Source organism: Leptonychotes weddellii, unplaced genomic scaffold, assembly GCF_054177405.1.
Source record: "Leptonychotes weddellii isolate Sample4059 unplaced genomic scaffold, ASM5417740v2 HiC_scaffold_9724, whole genome shotgun sequence".
Classification (NCBI taxonomy): Eukaryota; Metazoa; Chordata; class Mammalia; order Carnivora; family Phocidae; genus Leptonychotes; species Leptonychotes weddellii.
In genome coordinates, this window is record NW_028069413.1 from 1 (window position 1) to 6161 (window position 6161).

Below are 6161 nucleotides of genomic sequence, written 5' to 3' on the forward strand. Positions count from 1 at the left end.
ATTCATTGAATTTTCGGCTTTATGGGTCATTCTAAATCCTTATCAGTAGTGAAAGTTATCTTTGGAGTTTAAATGACCTTTTATAAAAGATCCCATGATGTTAAAGGCAGTCAGAGATGTTTAAGCTACACAGAGTTTAGATCTGACCCCGTGGCAGTTAATGGAAAATAAATTTATTGAACCAAGTTTTAGTTGATGCTAAGGATATTTTTCTTAGCAAAATCAAATTGAGCACTGCAGCTCAACCACTGCTTATTGATTGCCGCTAATCTGCGGGGAGACTGAATTATAGGACTGCTCATCAGTGCTATTAACTACTTTGAGAAAAGGAAATCTCTAGAATATATTAGTAATTATTTTTTTTTTTAAAGATTTTATTTATTTATTCATGAGAGAGAGAGAGAGGCAGAGGGAGGAGCAGGCTCCCAAGGAGCAGGGAGCCCGATGCGGGACTCGATCCCAGGACCCTGAGATCATGACCTGAGCCGAAGGCAGACGCTTAACCATCTGAGCCACCCAGGCGCCCTATATTAGTAATTATTAATAGATTGCCGTTAGCTGTACTTGGCCTTTCAGTTACGAAAGTTTTAGATCTTAGTATGTGGAAATTATAGGTGGTAAAATGAAGTCTTCTGAAACCTCTCAGACCACGGGGGAAGGCCAGAACGAACTGTTCTATCCTGATAAAGGGTGCCATTTCTTTCATTTCTTTCTCTTGTTTTTGAGCCTTAAAGTTCTCAGCTTTGTGTCCATTCTGTTTATTGGAAAACATAACCTTCTTGTTTGATAGCTGCTCTCTGTTGGGGCCGAATCTATATCCTATTGTTTGTTGGGTAGAATACCCTTTTATTTATGCCTGTCCAGATGGAGAAGACTCAGCTGGCTGGCTGTAGACTGGCGTTCCCTGTGCCCATTCCAGCTGACTGAGAGGGGGAGGGGTGATGGGCAGGAAGAAACCTCCCACCCCCTTTAGAGTATTCGTTATGGGCTAGTCTTAAGAAAGATTTTATTCAACTGGCCTTTAATGTTATTTGTTGTCTTTATGTCAGGTATGTAGAATTTAACCTGTTGTATGATCGGGGTACAAAGTTTGGCCTCTTCACTCCAGGATCCAGGATTGAAAGCATCTTGATGTCTTTACCTTTAACTGCTCGGTAAGAATTACTCATCATAATTATTCCTCCACTCTCAGTCCACTAACCCCTACAAAACATGAACGTTAACACTGCAAATGTCTAACCTAAAGACTTCGTTGGTTTTGACTTTCCTGATTTTAATAATAAAATCACAGTCAACTAATAAGGAAAATAATTTTTTCTTTTAAAGAATGAACAGCATGATGAATGACAAGGCTTTGTGGGTGACAGCTGGGAAAGGACAGAGGGAGTGAGAAGATAGGGTGGATGGTGGTGTCCTTGCCTACTTGGTAATTTTCTAGGAAGAGTTATGGGCAAAGCAAATTTATTTGAGCATGTCAGGTTTTTCAGCTTAATTTTGTTAGAAATTGTTATATTTATTTGTAAGGAGAAGTCTTACCCTCCAATATGAAGTATCAAGCTTGTTTGAAAGTACAAGGGATTGTTGCCAGTGCTTGGCATTCTCTTTTTGCTTTATATGTTGCTGTGGTGAGCCTCCATAAAGGTTAATTGAATCTATGGGGGGAAATTTTTAGTAGGCTCCATGCTCAGTGTGGAGCCTGACACAGGACTTGAACTCACAACCCTGAGATCAAGACCTGAGCTGAGATCAAGAATCAGATGCTTAACTGACTGAGCTACCCAGGCACTCCTATGGGAGGAATTTTAAAAACAGATATATTTATGTTGGTGCAATTAGCTTGACTTTTTGGCTATATGAAAGTCAGAATGATGTGTGTCCAGACTGAAATAGAAAAGATCAGAAAAAAAGAAAAATTACATTGCTTGTTTTATAAGAGCTAGAATCTTCTTTTTTCTATGAGTGTAAATGTCCAACTAAGAGTGGACTGCTGTATGGCACTGGAGGAATGCCCTGCCTCGCTCTGCTGTCCAGACCTAGCCTGGTGAGATTAGTACCCTGCATGGTTGTGCCTGCCTTCCGAATGGCATTGGCTCTGTGCTTGTATGATTGCTGCTCGTGAGGTCTCTTGTCCTTAGCTGAAAGCTCATGCACATCACTGCTAGGTGTTCCTGCCACCCCAGAGACGAGATGTGAACAAAAAGTAGAGATAAGTTTTTAAGGCCTCCAGTAGTCTTCTTGATTACTACTGGCCCCTAATTATAAGGTACATTCTAAGCTGCAGATATGGGTGGATTATACATCAATCCCTTGTTCATTTGAATAGTTACCGGGACAGGTCACTTTTGGCTTCTTACAGTCTATACCAAGGGTGTGCAAACTTCAGGCTATAAGCTGAATTCAGGTCTACTTGTGATGTGTTTTTGTGCAGTCCTTGAGCTAAGAATGAATTTTACATTTTTAAAGGATTATTAAAAACAAACAAAAAAGAATATGCAAAAGACTGTATGTGGCCCCACAAAGCCTAAATTAAAGTTATCTATTAAGTGACACTTTACAGGAAAAGTTTGCTACCCCCTGGTCTAAGCCAGTATCTGCCAGACTTCATACTAGAGCTTAACCATCTTGACTATATTTGTATATGATCTGAGGTATTATTTACTTAAATTTTCTACTCTTATTTTTTCTGAGAGAGAATTTATTTAAAAATGCAAACTGATATTATTGCCATAAATAGAAAGTAACACATTAAAATAAATGTATAAGTATTAAGCTAAAAAACAAAGTTTGCCCATGGATCATGGGAGGGTCTACAATTTATGAAACCCTGGTTTATACTAAAAGTGTATTTTGGCTCTGGGATATTAATATTAGGCAAACAATGCTCAGGAATTATTTTATTTATTTTTTTATTTTTTTTTAAATTTATTTATTTGACAGAGAGAGACACAGCGAGAGAGGGAACACAAGCAGGGGGAGCGGGAGAGGGAGAAGCAGGCTTCCCGCGGAGCAGGGAGCCCGATGTGGGGCTCGATCCCAGGACCCTGGGACCATGACCTGAGCCGAAGGCAGACGTTAACGACTGAGCCACCCAGGCGCCCCTGCTCAGGAATTATTAAAATACTTTATTTCTGGGGTGCCTGGGTGGCTCAGTCGTTAGCGTCTGCTTTCGGCTCAGGTCATGATCCCAGGGTCCTGGGATCCAGCCCCACATCAGGCCCCCTGCTCCGCAGGAAGCCTGCTTCTCCCTCTCCCCACTCCTCTTGCTTGTGTTCCCTCTCTCGCTGTGTCTCTCTCTGTCAAATAAATAAATAAAAATCTTAAATAGATAAATAAATAAATAAAATAAAATACTTTATTTCCTTAGCAGCAACTATTTTTAAAAAGGCTAGTGGGTAAAAGGCATATTAGGTACATTAGATACAAGGAGGTGTAAGACATTTTTTACTCTTAGAATTTTATTTTTCATCGATTTTAAGTAAAGAGGTGTGTGTATTGGTCATTATACTTTTGCTTATTAGTACATGTTTTGCTTTTGTTTTGGACCCTTATAGGTGGGAGTACATGCATTCACCCCCGGAGGACTCCAAAGAAGCGGAGATTCTGGAAGTTCTGCGCCATCCGAGAGACTGGGTGCGTTGATGCACACAGAGCGGCCTTCCTGGGGCTTGGGGGACACGGCATGTGTGCCCCGCTCCCGGGCTGGCAGCCTTGCCACTGTGTGGCAGTTCGTAACCGCTGTCTTCGAGCTCCAGTCTTCGCTGTGCAGCCTGCTGCCTTGGCAGATGCTGACGTGTGTTTTAAGCACTGCAAGCTTCCGTTGGAAGCTGCCAGCGACAGGTGGTACGGCAGCTTGTCAGCGTCAATTGGTTGATATAAAACTCATTTATACTTTTAGAATCATTTCATATGACTAGTTTACAAAATACGAAATTGAGTTTCCAAGTGTTGCGCTAAGGAAATCTAAATATAGTTTGTGTAAGGAAACTGCTCATGCTATTTTCGTTTCATGTATTTGTTGAAGTTTTAGTTTCTGCCACAAAAATCTGCTGTGGGATAAATTTTATTTTCATTAATTCAGTGAGGTTGAGACTTAATATGTTTAGAAAGCAGCTTGAAAGGAAGGTAAAATTTTTACTTTGTCATGACTGAAGTTTGGTTGATCATGATCTTTATATATGTCTTTCTCTAGAGATCATAATATTGTAAAATGTTCATTTTTATAATGATATATAGGAACACTTGAAGTTTTCTCAATCTCTCCATGTGTTACAATTCAGTGATTCCCTGTAGTTGTTAACTCTGAAGTGACATCACTGTTATTTAAATAAGGGACATCTGTGGTTCTGATTTTTGAAGAACTGTAATTTGTTAATGTTGGATTCTCTGCACTTTTGAATGTGAGAGCTTATAACCTTGGAGTCTGATATTTAAAATTTCCTATTCCACATTTTTCTATATGGAAGTTTAGACTAAGAACAATCCTGGGGATGTTGTGAGTTAGGAAATGTTTCTCATTTGACAAATGAGAGATACTGTTCTTCGTTAATTAAAGTCAACATAACTAGTGTGAGAAGCATGTAGGCATTTTATAAATATATTTCTTTGGAAGGTGGACTAATTAAAATTGTCCTCTTTTTAAATTAGAGATTCTGCAGCTCTTTGCCCTTAAGAGAAAAATCACAACAGAATTCTTAGTGTAGTTTCTTTGTTCATATAATAGTATGAATGTATTTTTTTTTTGAGTGTATTTTATTTTACATAATATATTGAAGTTTGTAAGGAATAGTATCTTCCCACATATTATTAAGCATTATCTTGAAATATGTTAAATGTATATGATTGTGTGTGACTCTTTAGGCCTGGAAAATATATGAATTCTTCAACTATCTTACAACAGATCCACTGATAAATTTTACTATGAAATATGACTAAGAAATGTTTGTGTTTTTCATTTTTTAAAGGATAATTGATATAAGGAATATAAATATTTTTTAGTACTAAAACCATGGTTCCTCATTCCTAGGTATTCTACCCAGGAAAAATAGAAGTTTTGCACTCAGATTTCCATAGCAGCTTTATTCACAATAGGCAAAACTTAGAAACAACAGAAATGCCCATTAACAGATGACTGGATAAACAGATGATGTATCAGGATGTGAAAATACTACTCATTAGTGAAAAGGAACAACTACTTGGGCGAATAGTAAAATGGCATTACGCCAAGTGAAAGAAACCAGACACAAAAGAGAACTCACTGTATGACTACGCTATGTGAAAACCTAGAAAAGCCAAAATTCAAACAAGAGAAAGCGCGTCCGTGGTTGCTAGGGCTAGGACTAGGGAATTGATTGGGAAGGGAGCAAAAGAATATTTTGAGGGGATGGAAATGTTCTTTATATTGATTGTGGTAGTGGTTACCAGACTGTTTACATGTATCAAAACTCGACCTTGGCACTTAAAATCATGGAATTTTATTGTATATGTGATTTATACTTTAATAAATTTGATTAAATGAAAAAATACAAGCATATAGGAACAAATGTTCAAATAAACCTCAGTTTACTTTTTACAATAAAAATCTCGTGGCATATAGTTCTGCTAGTTTATTTGTTTTTAGGGCTGTCAGGTCTGGTCATTGGGCTAAGATGAAATTTCAAAATTTCAGAGTATCAGTTTTTCATACTCTCAATAACTGTGTATTTCTCTTACAGGTGAGAACTATGGGGGAAAAAGAATTGAGTAACTATTGGAAAATAGATCATTCTACTCTTATTCAAAATGAACTTCTCTTTTAAATTCACATTGATGTTTATTCTGAGTCTGCTAGAGGCCCAGGGTGTACCTCCAAATGGCCTGAACACCTAACTGCTGGCCTCTTATACATGCATATTAGTGGTCATAAGGGCTGGAAATTTGAGGGACGGCATGTAAATGCTTTGGAGCAAATTTCTAACCACTACTTTATATCCATCACTATACTCCGCTTACCCACCTAATGCAACTGAGTGTTTAATGAGATAAAAAACTTCTGCATGCTAAAGAGCGCCATATTAGAAGGCCGAATAATCTGTTCCTTTATGGTTTATCCTTCCATGTGTCTTTTGCCGTTACAGCTGATCAAGCCAGAAATCATCTGACACCTCTAAGCCTAGGCTAGGACA

General features: G+C 38.2%; 1 long non-coding RNA gene across 1 annotated transcript; it reads left to right on the forward strand.

The window, feature by feature from the left end:
• Window positions 1-6: 6 nt before the first annotated feature.
• Window positions 7-5592, forward strand: LOC145720061 (uncharacterized). The gene is made up of 2 exons (XR_014142782.1): window positions 7-1154; window positions 3552-5592. It is a non-coding gene; the product is annotated as an uncharacterized LOC145720061 (long non-coding RNA).
• The last annotated feature ends 569 nt before the right edge of the window (window positions 5593-6161 follow it).